Source organism: Staurois parvus, unplaced genomic scaffold, assembly GCF_062004578.1.
Source record: "Staurois parvus isolate SC_StPar_1 unplaced genomic scaffold, SC_StPar_1.0 ptg001329l, whole genome shotgun sequence".
Classification (NCBI taxonomy): Eukaryota; Metazoa; Chordata; class Amphibia; order Anura; family Ranidae; genus Staurois; species Staurois parvus.
In genome coordinates this window covers 869899-885895 of record NW_028319125.1, presented here as the reverse complement: position 1 = coordinate 885895, position 15997 = coordinate 869899, and the positions used below count along the sequence as shown (strand labels likewise).

Sequence of the window (15997 nt, the reverse complement as noted above, 5' to 3'; positions counted from 1 at the left end):
AGGCCCCAGGGAAGAATACTTCTAAATCATTGGTGTCAGTGGAATAGCAAGCTCCAGGGAAGAATGCACCGAAATCATTGCAGTCAGTGGAATAGTGGGCCCCGGGGAAGAATGCACCTAAATCATGAATGTGTGGAGTTCTTGCCCATTCAAGGAGGACAGGAAGCCACAGTCGGTAGGAGGGGGCCACTACGGCCCTGCACTGCTCCATGGCCCAGTGGTTGAGAACCAATCTGAAGAACATCATGCTAGCCATCAGGAAGATTGTGCCAGCCATCGCCATCAGGAAGATTGTGCCAACCATAGGGCTCATGAGTATAAACATTAAATTCTTTGCAGGCATAGAAATATCCAACACATTTTGAAGGCTAATACACTCTCCTTCATCGGGGCTTAAAAAAAAGAATGAGCTTAAAAAAAGGAATGATCTGTAGCCAAACAGATTTGTATTTGAACTGTTTTGCTTGCGAACTGCAGCTGATAAAGATGGTAGATCTATATTCCAGGAGGAGCACAAAGCAGTTTTAATACAGATCTTGTTGGCTACCTGCGTCTCTGTGTCTATTCAGGGAGGAGAGTACTCGCCCCGAAACACGTTGGATGTTTCTCTGTAATTGTATTATGAAAATTAAAACCAACTCGGACTCTTTTGCTATTTGGTTTTGTGCTCCTTTCAATTTTTCTATGTTCTGAGTTACTTCAAGATACGCACCAGGGAGTCTCGGTGTATGTGAGCTGAGCCAGAGCCAGCTCGTTTGAAGTCATACGTTTCTCATTTGTTCAATTAATAAAAAAAAACTTTTGGAGCCCCAGCATCTCTTGGGTATGTGTTATTTAAAGTGATGCTAAACCCCAGACCCTGCATTCACTCTATCTGGTCTTCCCGGACCCTGCATTCACTATATCCGGTCTCCCAGGACCCTGCATTCATTCTATCTGGTCTCCCCGGACCCTGCATTCACTATATCTGGTCTCCTCAGACCCTGCATTCACTATATCTGGTCTCCCCAGACCCTGCATTCACTATATCTGGTCTCCCCGGACCCTGCATTCACTATATCTGGTCTCCTCAGACCCTGCATTCACTATATCCGGTCTCCCCGCACCCTGCATTCACTATATCAAGTCTCCCCGCACCCTGCATTCACTATATCCGGTCTCCCCGGACCCTGCATTCAATATATCCGGTCTCCCAGGACCCTGCATTCACTATATCCGGTCTCCCAGGACCCTGCATTCACTATATCTGGTCTCCCAGGACCCTGCATTCATTCTATCTGGTCTCCCCAGACCCTGCATTCACTATATCTGGTCTCCTCAGACCCTGCATTCACTATATCTGGTCTCCCCGCACCCTGCATTCACTATATCTGGTCTCCCCAGACCCTGCATTCACTATATCTGGTCTCCCAGGACCCTGCATTCACTCTATTTGGTCTCCCAGGACCCTGAATTTACTATATCTGGTCTCCCCGGACCCTGCATTTACTATATCTGATCTTCCAGGACCCTGCATTCACTCTATCTGGTCTCCCCTGACCCCAAATTTACTATATCTGGTCTCCACGGATCCTGTATTCACTATATCTGGTCTCCCCGGACCCTGAATTTACTATATCTGGTCTCCCAAGACCCTGCATTCACTATATCCGTTCTCCACGGACCCTGCATTTACTATATCTGGTCTCCCAGGACCCTGCATTCACTATATCAGGTCTCCCCAGACCCTGCATTCACTATATTTGGTCTCCCCGCACCCTGCATTCACTATATCTGGTCTCCCCGGACCCTGCATTCACTATATCTGGTCTCCCCGGACCCTGCATTCACTATATCTGGTCTCCCCGGACCCTGCATTCACTATATCTGGTCTCTCCGGACCCTGCAGTCACTATATCTGGTCTCCCCGGACGCTGCATTCACTATATCCGGTCTCCCCGGACCCTGCATTCACTATATCCGGTCTCCCCGGACCCTGCATTCGCTATATCCGCTCTCCCTGGACCCTGCATTCACTCTATCTGTTCCCCTACAGTACACAGAACATGGAAATTTTAGTAAATATAAACTGCTAAATACCTTTTCTCATCAACAATATATACCAGTCTTGTGACTTCAGCATAGCACTGGTTAAAGCTTGTAAGAGTTTTCTTTCTGCTCTAAGAGGATGTGAAACCCCTGACCCTCTGTCTGGACAGTGCTGATTGGCCCTGCGCTGATCACATACACACTCCCAAGGAACAAAAAAACCTCTCTAGCAATACACACCAAACTGAGCATGTGCATGTGACCACGGGTTCAGTCTGTATCAGGTGGTCATTTCAACAACAGGATGAGCAGAGAAGACAGGATCTAACAGCCTTTTTACACAATGTGGAGGATTAACCCCTTAGGTTCCACAGTGAGTATAACACACATGCTTTACTGCATCTACAGACTGATTGTACTGTTGTGGGTTTAGTAACACTTTAAGTGAAAATCGTACGATCCAATGTCATACGATTCAAATTTTCGTGCTTGTCGCTTCCATTTTTTTTTTTTGAACGATTGCTGTGTGCTAACGATCAGATTATCGCACGATCGCGTTAAAAGCGGCATTATTCTGATCGTGTATACAGGGAATAACACACATATTGTTCTGCAGGTTTTTCAAGAAAAACAGAGAAAGGAGAGGTAAAAATAAGGCTGTTGGTTTGTGTTTATTGGTATGTTATCTGTAGGTTTATCTGTAGGTGGAAAACATGAAAGACAGATATGAAGATTCCTCCTTATCACATTCCTTGTCCTAGACATGTCTGAAGATGTTAAACAACACATTGTTTTTTATTTTGATTTTCCTAGAATTCTTTTTATTTTTCATCATTTTCATTTTTTGCGGTACGGCGCTGCGTTACTTTAACTGACAATTGCACGGTCATGCAACGCTGCACCCAAACAAAATTTACATCCTTTTTTCCCCACTAATAGAGCTTTCTTTTGGTGGTATTTGATTCCTTGTGCGTTTTTTTTTTTTTTGCGCTATAAACAAAAATACCCAACAATTTTGAGCAAAAAAAACTATATTTTTGACTTTTTGCTTTTAACCGCTTCCATACCGGGCACTTTTACACCTTCCTGCCCAGGTTAATTTTCAGGTTTCAGCGCTCTCACATTTTGAATGACAATTGCGCGGTCATACAACATTGTATCCACACTAAAATTTGATTATTTTCTTCACACAACTAGAGCTTTCTTTTGGTGGTATTTAATCACCGCTGGGGTTTTTATTTTTTGCTAAATTAAGAAAAAAAGACCAAAAATTTGAAAAAAAACAAGTTTTTCTTTGTTTCTGTTATAAAATGTTGCAAATAATTAATTGTTCTTCATAAATTTAGGCCAAAATGTATTCTACTACATGTCTTTGGTGAAAATAACCCAAATTAGTATTTATTATTTGTCTGTAGGAAAGTTATAGAGTTCACAAACTATGGTATAGATCTGAATATTGATCAATCTTGAAGTACTGACGGCCAATCTAATTTCTTGAGGTCCAAGAATGTCAGAACAGTACAGATATCCCCCAAATGACCCCTTTTTGCCGAGTAGGCAGTCCGACGTATTTCATTACAGGCATGGCGAGTTTTTTGAAGTAGTAATTTTTTTGTCCTCATTTTTTGGAAATGAAGAAATAAAAAAAATGATTTTCACAATTTTTTTTTTACATACTGACACCAGTGCAGTACAGCGTCATCATATAACTGGCATGGCGGTGATCAGGGACACTGACTGGTGACAGTACGAAAAGAAAAATTGATAATTTGTTTATAATTTTTTTTAATTTTTTTATTATTTTCATTAAACTTTTTTCTCTTTTTTTAAGATTCTTTTCATATTTCACTATGGCCAAAGTAGTATAATGTTACTATAGTAACATTGTACTACTTTGTGGAAGTGATCAGTATTGTTTTTTTTTTACACAATTTTCTTCTAGCAATGAATTTCTTTGCTATAAGCAAGCATTTACCTGAATGACATCGATTCATTCAGGGTTTTTTGTTGTGCTTAGCTGTGATTTGGCCACGGCTAATCACATGACACAGCTGGGCTGTGATTGGCCCAGATTGTGCATGTGATCGCTGTGACCATTCACAGCTAGACACACTATTATACAATGGATGGCATGAAAGGAAGCCATCAATTGTATACAACTGTCATGTGACCTGCTGTGATTGGTCACAGCAGGTCACATGGTACTGGCAACGGGGCCGGTACACAGATCTGTCATTGGCCATGTCCGAGGTACACGGCCGGTGACAGATCACGCCCCTGCGCGGCTTTGAGGGCAGGCAAACTGCGCATGACTGAAAGGATGCCATATGGCGTCCACTTGGAGGGATGAGCTTCTCGCCCGGCCACCATCTGGCTATAGGCTGGGCAAGAACTTGTTAAACAAGTCCAGTAAAAAAATTTAAAAAATCTAATTTCTTCATAAATTTAAGCCAAAATGTATTCTGCTCCATGTCTTTAACAAAAAATCAGAATACGTGTAAATTAATTGGTTTACATGAACTTATAGCGGGACTGCGGCAGGCATTCTGATACTGGGGGAACGGACTTGGTGTCACTGAAATCCCCAGTGACACCAATACAGTGATCAGTGCTAATAGAAAGCACTGACACTGTACTAATGGCACTAGGCAGGACAGAGTTAACATCTGGGGTGATCAAAGGGTTAACTGTGTGCTGTTTTACTATGTGTGCTGTGTGTGTGCTGCGCAGAGCCATACAAAGCAGTATGCAGGAGCTGACGGGAGAGATCTGTGTTGTTTATACACAGGTCTCTCCCCTGTCGGTGATACTCGGCGATTGCCGGGTGCCGGCGAGGAATCACCAGTCGGGACCCAGTGATTGACAGCCGAGGTCACGAATTGGCGGCGAGGGTAGGGTCCCCTACCGGGAAATGCAAAATCACGTATATACGTGATTTTGCATACCCATGCCGCTCTTTAGCCCTATTTCTGCTATAGTGCAACGCAGAAGCGGTTAAAAATGTTTGCAGGTTACCTGTTTAGAGGTACAGAGGCAATACCTCACATGTGTGCTGCAAACACTGTTTACATATGTGTGCGTGACTTGAGTATGCGTACACTTCTGTGTGCAGCACGGAGGGGTGGGGGCATGTTAAATATTTTTTTTCTTATTTATTTTATTTTTTATTTTTACACTTTTTTTCACTTTTATTTCTACTGCAAGGAATATAAACATCCCTTGTAATAGACATAGGCATGGTCTTTTTTAAGGAGAGATCTGGGGTCAAAAAGACCCAAAATCTCTCCTTTGCCTTTAAAAGCAAAAGATCCAAAAAAATTAAATTTTGATCTCTTGCTTTAAAAAAGATAAAAAATAGTTTTCATCCGCCCTGGACCAAAAGTGACGTCATGACATCGCTCTGGTCCTCCAACGCCATAGAGGTGATCAGAGACCATAGCGTCATTGCCTCTGCGAGCCGGCTGCACCATCGGGTCATTTCTTGAGTGCACTGGTTTTACTGTTAAGCCGGAGAAACACCGTCGAGCAGCGGGAAGTGGGGAACTTCCCCTCCCAGCGCTACTAAAAGAGATCCAGAGGCAATTTTATTTATTTCAGATACTTATATAGCGCCGTCAATTTATGCAGCGCTTTACATATATATTGTACATTCACATCAGTCCCTAACCCTCAAGGGGTGTACAATCTAAGGTCCCTAACCCTCAAGGGGCGTACAATCTAGGGTCTCTAACTCTCATTCATATACAAGGGCCAATTTAGACAGGAACCAATTAACCTACCAGCATGTCTTTGGAGTGTGGGAGGAAACCGGAGTACCTGGAGGAAACCCACACAGGCACAGAGAAAACATGCAAATTCCAGGCAGGAGGTGCCGTGGCTGGGATTTGAACCAACGACCCTAGTACTGCCAGGCGGAAGTGCTAACCATTTAGCCACTGTGCTGCCCATGTATTGAGCCATTCTGAATGCTTTCATTAGAAAGTTGGCCACCAGCAGAAAAAAAAGATACTTAAATGTAAACCTCAAACATGAAATATGAACAAAGCATATCCCTCTATAGTGTGTACTTGTCTGAATCCAGAGCACTAAGTGTCATTTCTGTCTGCTACCTCATTCCAGCAGACAGTATAAATCACTTCTGATGAGTTTTCCTGACACTAAGAGAAGTTGGGGTGACAGGGGAGGGCACTGTCCGTGATTGACAGCCTCAGCTCTATTCCTGTTTGCTGTGTCAAGGGGTGCGTGTCCCTTCCCTCCAATCAGCTCTCAGAGCTCACCTTATTGATGTAACTTCAGCTTCCCGCCCCCTGCTTTTCAGAACTCAGAGATCCTGTGTAAATTCTGCACTTTGAATGCATGTAGGGAAAAGACGGCTGTAGGTAAACAGGTATAACTTATGTAGAAGGATTTATGTCATCTCTGTGTATAGCCGGAGGCCAGTCACTTCACTGGGTATATGTACGGGTTTACAACCACTTTGAAACAAATGGTTTTCATAGTCTAAAAGTTTGTTTTCATCAAAAATAGCACCCAAAACCTGAGTAAAAAAAAAACAAACTTTCTCCAGCCAGCAGATGAAGGAAAGGATCCTTGCCCTTTGCTAGGAAGCAGTGGTCTCTCTGAAGAGGTCCAGTATGCTTGCTTCTGAGTCAAAAGTAGAGTTTGCAGGCAACATGAACTGATTGCAAAGCTATAGGTCTGACTTAGCAGGGGGCATGTTGGACCTCTGCAGAGAGGCCACTGCTTCCACACAGACAGCAAGGGTCTCAGGCTGTAGGATACTGGCAGGGAACAGGCTTATCTACTCAGGCTAATGCTGAGTCAGGGTTACAGCTCTTCAATCAGCGAGATGCATGGGCTTTGATGATCTTGGTGCTATAGGTTTGAGCTGACTTGGGGGGGGTGGTGTGTCAGAGCTCTGCAGAGAGACCACTGCTTCCACACAGGCAGCAAGGGTCTCACTCTGTAGGATACCAGCAGGGAACAGGCTTTTCTACTCAGGCTAATGCTGAATCGTCAGAGTTACAGCTCTTCAACCAGCGAGATGCATGGGCTTTGTTGATCTTGGAGCTATAGGTCTGAGCTGACTTGGGGGGGGGGGTATCATAGCTCTGCAGAGAGACCACTGCTTCCACACAGGCAGCAAGGGTCTCACTCTGTAGGATACCGTCAGGGAACAGGCTTTTCTACTCAGGCTAATGCTGAATCGTCAGAGTTACAGCTCTTCAACCAGCGAGATGCATGGGCTTTGATGATTCTGGAGCTATAGGTCTGAGCTGACTCAGCGGGAGGGTGTCAGAGCTCTGCAGAGAGGCCACTGCTTCCACACAGGGAGCACGGGTCTTTCTTTGCAGCTTGCTGGCAGGGTGTAGACTTTTCTACTAAGGCTGTACTTTAGAAAGAACTCAATTAAGTCTGTAAATACTTTTTGCATTGATGCAATTAGCTGATTTACACTGAAAGTTTCAATTGGCTTTAGGAGAATAATGTTAATGCGTATATATTGTAAACCCAAAAACAAAAATGTTACATATATCAGCTTACCAACCTTGGATGCAATGGCTGCATTAGTTTTCTCTTTTTCCGTTTTTTTTCACCTGGTGATCCTGCCAGTAAGTAGTCTCCTTTCCTCACTGTACTGTGTGTATGGAGAAGCAATATTTGCACCCTAGGAGAGGACATGTGTTAGGACTAGGGGACTTCTCCCCCTCTCCTTAGCATTGGGGGAGGGACATGTTCTGTAGTTCACAGAAGAGAACCGAGCTGCGTTGATAACACTGCTTGAAAATGTAGTTCGGCATCAGCAGAGGGGACAGGAAGTTAGCAGATCTCTAGTGCACAGCCGTGGATAAGGGGGTACCACAAGACCTCCTGTACGGGGTCCAGGACAGCAGGGGGGCCCAGGCAGCTGGGTGCAGGGGCGGACTGACAACTCATGAGGCCCCCGGGCAATAGGGGATCATGGAGCCCCTGTGTCCTTGCCCAAACTCAAAGAACACCCAAAAAAGCCTATAAAAGGTACCAGGGGCATTTCATAGGGCCCCCTACTGACCCCAGGCCCTCGGGCAGTGCCCGAGTGCTCGAATGGTCAGTCCGCCTCTGGCTGGATGAATTGGATGTGGGCCAGGAGGGTGATCGGCACAGCGGGGGTGCAATTACTGGAACCGATCCCCTGTATGGCTCTCTCTGCAACAGATGTAAGCTGGCTTCTTCTGCTCCAACTGGTTTTCAACTGCTACAGAGTCCGTTATTGGGATCAGTTCATGTACTAACACCCCCACCCACTGCACCCATCACCCTCCCTGTGCACCAAGGCTTCTCCCTGTTGCCCAGGCCCCCCCTAGGTGCCCCCACCCCTGAAGTGATGACGGCTTTCCTCCTCTCCTTCCCACTGTCACAATAGGATCCTTCAGGGTGGAAAGTGGGGGAAGGATCTAGTAAATATGTCACATTTACCAGCCCCTTCCTTTCATAACTGAAAACAATGAGTGATCTGTACCAATCAATCACTGTGTTCATTCATAACTGACGCTTAGTAAACTTTTTTTTTTTTAGGGTGGGCTATGTCAGGTTAGCTGTATGGGGCCCCATGGATTCTAACAGCAGTCCTGCTCTCGTGTTCATGCTGGATCAACACATCATTTTCTATACTTGCAGGGTTTTAAAAGAGACAAGTCATAGAGAATGATATATTAGATGTATACAGTATATACCATGTAGACTTCAGTGTAGTCAGTACAGCAGAGCTCAGAGGGGGAAATGAGAAGCAGCACAAAGAACCAGTCAGGTGTATTCTAGGAGCACACTAATAGAAGAGCAGAGTGAACCTGAGAGAAGAGCTTTTTAGTATGTGGCTTCTGTTTTCAAGGTGGAGAAAGGAGCTGTAAGTGAAAGTGTAACTGCAGCAGAGACAGATCAAGTCCCTTTCCCTGCTGGATAGAGCTGTGTAAATCTCATGATTGGATTAAACGATATACAAATCCTTTGGAGAGTAAAGCAGCTCTCATATGTAGTTTATCCATGCAGTTAGCTGTTTGCCTAGGGTGCAGACTTTTTCCTTTCACGCAAAAAATTAGTTTTTTATTCCTACAGAAATATTCACCACACTGACATTAGCAAAGACCGTAATGCCATTCCTCTTTAAAAAAAAATCAAAGGAATAACTAACAGGCGAGGAAACAACCTGACAGCCAAGGTCACAATCTGTCTATGATCCCTCCCACCAAGTACACAGAGGTTAAAGGTACGCCTAATTATCTACTGCATCACTCTGATCCTGTCCAACCTCCAACCGGTCATCCCCATTATTCCACCTGCCCTTTGTCAGGTTCAAAATGAAATGACATCTAATATACTGTACACTGTATGTATATATATATATGTCAGAGGAAGAACCATGGGATCTTGATGGGAGAGAGAAATGTTAGCATTTACCCAAAAGGTATGTACATACATGATCTTCCAATACTACGTGTGGTTAGAAATGAATCACATGATTGTTAATATTCTGAATTAAATTTACGAGACGTTTTTCTTCTCAGCTGCCATAGTGCAAATATTAACTTACAAAGCAAAAAATACATAGTTCATTCATCTGATATACTTAGATTTCCTTCTTTTGTGTGTGTTTCTGGAAAAAAAAAACCATTAAAACTATGTGATACAAAAAAGAAATAAATATTTAAAAAGTAAAAAAAAGTTAAAAATAAGTAAATTATATATATATTTATATATATAAAATATATTTTTCTTTTAACTTTTTAAATATCTTTCTTTTTTGCATCACATTGTTTTTAAATAAATAAATAAACATATATAAACATATATATATATATATATATATATATATATATATATGTGTGTGTGTATGTGTGTGTATATACATAGGTATATACAGTGTATATGTACACAGTGTGTGTGTGTATATATATATATATATATATATATATATATATATATATATATACAGTGGGGATCGAAAGTTTGGGCACCCCAGCTAAAAATTTGTATTAATGTGCATAAAGAAGCCAAGGAAAAATGGAAAAATCTCCAAAAGGCATCAAATTACAGATTAGACATTCTTATAATATGTCAACAAAAGTTAGATTTTATTTCCATCATTTACACTTTCAAAATAAGAGAAAACAAAAAAATGGCGTCTGCAAAAGTTTGGGCACCCTGCAGAATGTATAGCATGCACTGCCCCCTTTGCCAAGCTGAGACCTGCCAGTGTCATGGATTGTTCTCAATCATCATCTGGGAAGACCAGGTGATGTCAATCTCAAAGGTTTTAAATGCCCAGACTCATCTGACCTTGCCCCAGCAATCAGCACCATGGGTTCTTCTAAGCAGTTGTCTAGAAAACTGAAACTGAAAATAGATGACGCTCACAAAGCTGGAGAAGGCTATAAGAAGATAGCAAAGCGTTTTCAGATGTCAATATCCTCTGTTCGGAATGTAATTAAGAAATGGCAGTCATCGGGAACAGTGGAAGTTAAAGCAAGATCTGGAAGACCAAGTAAAATATCAGACAGAACAGCTCGCAGGATTGTGAGAAAAGCAATTCAAAACCCACGTTTGACTGCACGATCCCTCCAGAAAGATCTGGCAGACACTGGAGTTGTGGTACACTATTCCATTATAAAGAGATACTTGTACAAATATGGTCTTCATGGAAGAGTCATCAGAAGAAAACCTCTTCTACGTCCTCACCACAAAAATCATCGTTTGAACTTTGCAAATGAACATATAGACAAGCCTGATGCATTTTGGAAACAAGTTCTGTGGACCGATGAGGTTAAAATTGAACTTTTTGGCCGGAATGAGCAAAGGTACGTTTGGAGAAGAAGGGGCACAGAATTTAATGAAATGAACCTTTGTCCAACTGTTAAGCATGGGGTTGGATCAATCATGCTTTGGGGTTGTGTTGCAGCCAGTGGCACAGGGAACATCTCACGAGTAGAAGGAAAAATGGATTCAATAAAATTTCAGCAAATTTTGGATGGTAACTTGATGCCATCTGTGAAAAAGCTGAAGTTAAAGAGAGGATGGCTTCTACAAATGGATAATGATCCTAAACACACCTCGAAATCCACGGGGGATTACATCAAGAGGCGTAAACTGAAGGTTTTGCCATGGCCTTCACAATCTCCTGACCTCAACATAATTGAAAATCTATGGATAGACATTAAAAGAGCAGTGTGTGACAGACAGCCCAGAAATCTCAAAGAACTGGAAGACTTTTGTAAGGAAGAATGGGCAAAGATACCTCAAACAAGAATTGAAAGACTCTTGGCTGGCTACAAAAAGCGTTTACAAGCTGTGATACTTGCCAAAGGGGGCAGTACAAGATATTAACTCTGCAGGGTGCCCAAACTTTTGCAGACGCCATTTTTTTGTTTTCTGTTATTTTGAAAGTGTAAATGATGGAAATAAAATCTAACTTTTGTTGACATATTATAAGAATGTCTAATCTGTAATTTGATGCCTTTTGGAGATTTTTCCATCTTTCCTTGGCTTCTTTATGCACATTAATACAAATTTTTAGCTGGGGTGCCCAAACTTTCGATCCCCACTGTATACAGTATATACCATGTAGACTTCAGTGTAGTCAGTACAGCAGAGCTCATTGGGGGAAATGAGAAGCAGCACAAAGAACCAGTCAGGTGTATTCTAGGAGCACACTAATAGAAGAGCAGAGTGAACCCGAGAGAAGAGCTTTTCAGCATGTGGCTTCTGTTTTCAGGGTGGAGAAAGGAGCTGTAAGTGAAAGTGTAACTGCAGCAGAGACAGATCAAGTCCCTTTCCCTGCTGGATAGAGCTGTGTAAATCTCATGATTGGATTAAACGATATACAAATCCTTTGGGGGGTAAAGCAGCTCTCATATGTATTTTATCCATGCAGTTAGCTGTTTGCCTAGGGTGCAGACTTTTTCCTTTCATGCGAAAAATGCGTTTTTTTCCCTACAGAAATATTCACCACACTGACATTAGCAAAGACTGTAATGCCATTCCTCTTTAAAAAAAAATCAAAGGAATAACTAACAGGCAAGGAAACAACCTGACAGCCAAGGTCACAATCTGTCTATGATCCCTCCCACCAAGTACACAGAGGTTAAAGGTACGCCTAATTATCTACTGCATCACTCTGATCCTGTCCAACCTCCAACCGGTCATCCCCATTATTCCACCTGCCCTTTGTCAGGTTCAAAATGAATGACATTTAATATACTGTACACTGTATGTATATATATATATATATGTCAGAGGAAGAACCATGGGATCTTGATGGGGGAGAGAGAAATGTTAGCATTTACCCAAAAGGTATGTACATACATGATCTTCCAATACTACGTGTGGTTAGAAATGAATCACATGATTGTTAATATTTTGAATTAAATTTACGAGACGTTTTTCTTCTCAGCTGCCATAGTGCAAATATTAACTTACAAAGCAAAAAATACATAGTTCATTCATCTGTTATACTTAGATTTCCTTCTTTTGTGTGTGTTTCTGGAAAAAAAAAACCATTAAAACTATGTGATACAAAAAAGAAATAAATATTTAAAAAGTAAAAAAAAGTTAAAAATAAGTAAATTATATATATATTTATATATATAAAATATATTTTTCTTTTCTTTTAACTTTTTAAATATCTCTTTCTTTTTTGTATCACATTATTTTTTAATAAATACATAAACGTGTGTGTGTGTGTGTGTGTGTGTGTGTGTGTGTGTGTGTGTGTGTGTGTGTGTGTGTGTGTGTGTTGTGTGTGTGTGTGTGTGTGTGTGTGTGTGTGTGTGTGTATTTTTCTGAGATGGAACAAAGTGCAACACCATGACAGCCAAATAGAATCTGTTTGTCTATAGATTCACAGTTTTGTTCGTTGCCCTCTTGATTAAGTGAGCCCATATACAAGGAGTGTTCAAGATAAGACTTTTAAAGTGGAAGTAAAGTCTTTTTTTATGTTTTATTTACAGGTAAGCCTTTGATAAGACTTACCTGTAGGTACTATAGATACTGTATCTCCTAAACATGCCCCATTTAGGGGATAGTTACTTTAGCAGTGATTTTAGTGTTGTCACCAGCTCATGCGCACTGCACTCTCAATATACAACGTGCTGTCCATTGAGAGAGCCCTGCCATGGCCGGGACTCCCATGTGTATGAGTGGCGTCACTGCAGCTCGGCCAGTCAAATGGCTGCAGCCCCGGAAACCCAGAAGGAAGACCGGGTGAAGATGGAAGCCCCGGGGAGCCGTGACAGTCGAGTGGAGTAGTGGTGTCTGGCAGCATCTCAGAACCTGTGCTGTGCCCTCCTGATCCTAGTATTGTGCCCCCCTGACTCCCCCTGTACTGTGCCCTCCTGATCCCAGTATTGTACCCCCCTGACTCCCCCTGTACTGTGCCCTCTTGATCCCAGTATTGTGCCCCCCTGACTACCCCTGTGCTGTGCCCTCCTGATCCCCGTGTTGTGCCCCCCTGACTCTCCCTGTGCTGTGCCCTCCTGGTCCCAGTATTGTGCCCCCCTGACTACCCCTATGCTGTGCCCTCCTGATCCCAGTATTGTGCCCCCTGACTCCTCCTGTACTGTGCCCTCTTGATTCCAGTATTGTGCCCCCCTGACTACCCCTGTGCTGTGCCCTCCTGATCCCCGTATTGTGCCCCCCTGACTCTCCCTGTGCTGTGCCCTCCTGATCCCAGTATTGTGCCCCCTGACTCCCCCTGTACTGTGCCCTCTTGATCCCAGTATTGTGCCCCCCTGACTCCCAGTGTACTGTGCCCTCTTGATCCCAGTATTGTGCCCCCCTGACTACCCCTGTGCTGTGCCCTCCTGATCCCAATATTGTGCCCCCCTGACTCCTCCTGTACTGTGCCCTCCTGATCCCAGTATTGTGCCCCCCTGACTCCTCCTGTACTGTGCCCTCCTGATCCCAGTATTGTGCCCTCCTGATCCCAGTATTGTGCCCCCCTGAATACCCCTGTGCTGTGCCCTCCTGATCCCCGTATTGTGCCCCCTGACTCTCCCTGTACTATGCCCTTCTGCCTACAACCCCTTCCCACCGTACTTTGCCCTTGGTGTTGATTAATCTTTGATTTATTATCCTTATTGATTTATTATTATTATTATTATTATTATTATTATACAGTATTTATAAAGCGCCAATAGTTCACTCAGCGCTGTACATTACAAAATTATAACATTCTTATGGCATTCTTATTGTTTATTATCAATTTGATTGAAAGTACTAATAAATATATGTTAAATTCTATCAACTATTTATACTTTAATTCTTGAGGGTAAGCACGTAAATTTGGGCAGACTGGTGGGGGGCCCCAGCGCAAAACTTTGCCCAGGGGCCTATGATGCTATTAAGACGGCCCTGTAAGGCTGGTCATAGACTGTTCTCTTTTTTTTTTTTTTTAAATAGCCAACAAGGCAGATCACAATACAACGATCAGCGACTTCAGCTGACTGGTTGCAAGGCGCGGGCTGACCAAAGTTTTCCAACTGTTTCATTCTACGTAAGTCAGTCATTAGATCAACTTAACTAGATTGTAAGCTCCAAGGATCAGGGCCCTCAAATCCCTCTTGTATTGAACTGTATTGTTGCTGTATTGTCTCCCGTTATACTGTAAAGCGCTGAGCAAACTGTTGGTGCTATATAAATCCTGTATAAAAATAATAATAATAATAACTTCTGTCCAGTTGGAACAGCCATAGCTGGACAGAGAAATCATCCGGTCCCTGCTGAACCACCCAAATTTCGATCCATCTATGGGCAGCTTTAGATAGGAACTTTAAATTGGCGACTTCAGATTGCGAGGCAGGAACTGATGTGAATGTACAATATGTCAAGTGCTGCGTAAACTGATGGAACTATGTTGTATATAAATAAAAAAAAAAAAAAAAATATATATATATATATATATATATATATATATATATAAAATAGGGAAATATTTTTAAATTAAAAAAATTAATTTCTCCAAAATCTCACAATTTTTACCATAACGTAGTTTCACTTTTATTTTTGCTTTCCACTAAACACCTACTGGGGCTTTTATTTGGCAGCTGAGTGTTACACCAACCCTGAAACTATACTGAATAATAGGGGGATTTCTAAAGAGTGAACAAACAATATAATAGCCATGTAATATGATGCAACATAGCCAACAGCTCAACAGAAACATGTGTGGTGGCGGTGTACAATTTGAGGGTCAAGTCCTGATGCAAATACACATATAAGTAACAGAAAAGGCAACCCCCCCCCCCACAATTTTAGCCCAGCTCTGCTTACCGTTGATCCAGAAGTTGTTGGATTTCGGCAGAAGGAAGACGTTTTGTTTCAGATCTCAGAGGTTTTCACCTGGCAGGTACAGAATCTTTCAACTTCTCACTAGGGAGGCACAAGGGCAATGCACAATAATCCAGCCTCTCCTTACCTGTGTATTTGTACTTACACTTTCTGTTTCAACTAAGTGTCATGTTACATCCAGTCTTGGAAAACAACAAATCACCTTTTTATTGGTTTTAGGATTGAAAGTTAAAAGGGATTTCCAGTCCAGAAACCAGAAAGCCCCAGCTTTATATATATATATATATATATATATATATATATATATATCAAGAAATATATCTTGATATATGTATGTATATATATATATATATATATATACACACACAAACATGTTGCAATGTGTTTTTTATATATTACAAAATATATGAAAAATATTTTTAAAAATATATTCTTCAGATTTTTTTTAACATAAAATTGTAATTGTAACATATATTTTTACATATAAATGTAAATGCATTCCAACAATGTAGATTAAATGTATTTTTAAAGACATATGGTAAATTTGAAAATGTATTTTTAAAAATATTTTTCATATATTTTGTAATAAAAATGCATTTCATCATACACCATATATTTTATTTATTTTTATTTATTTCAGGTACTTATATAG

At 41.8% G+C, this 15997-nt stretch overlaps 1 protein-coding gene across 1 annotated transcript in view; it reads right to left on the bottom strand.

Moving 5' to 3' along the window:
• The window catches only part of EXOC3L4 (exocyst complex component 3 like 4), a 147825-nt gene extending 132349 nt beyond the window's left edge, over positions 1-15476 (bottom strand). The window contains exon 1 of the mRNA XM_089661359.1: positions 15328-15476. The gene's annotated coding sequence lies outside the window, so the exon portion shown is untranslated. The remainder of the gene's footprint in view (positions 1-15327) is intronic.
• Between the last annotated feature and the right edge of the window lie 521 nt (positions 15477-15997).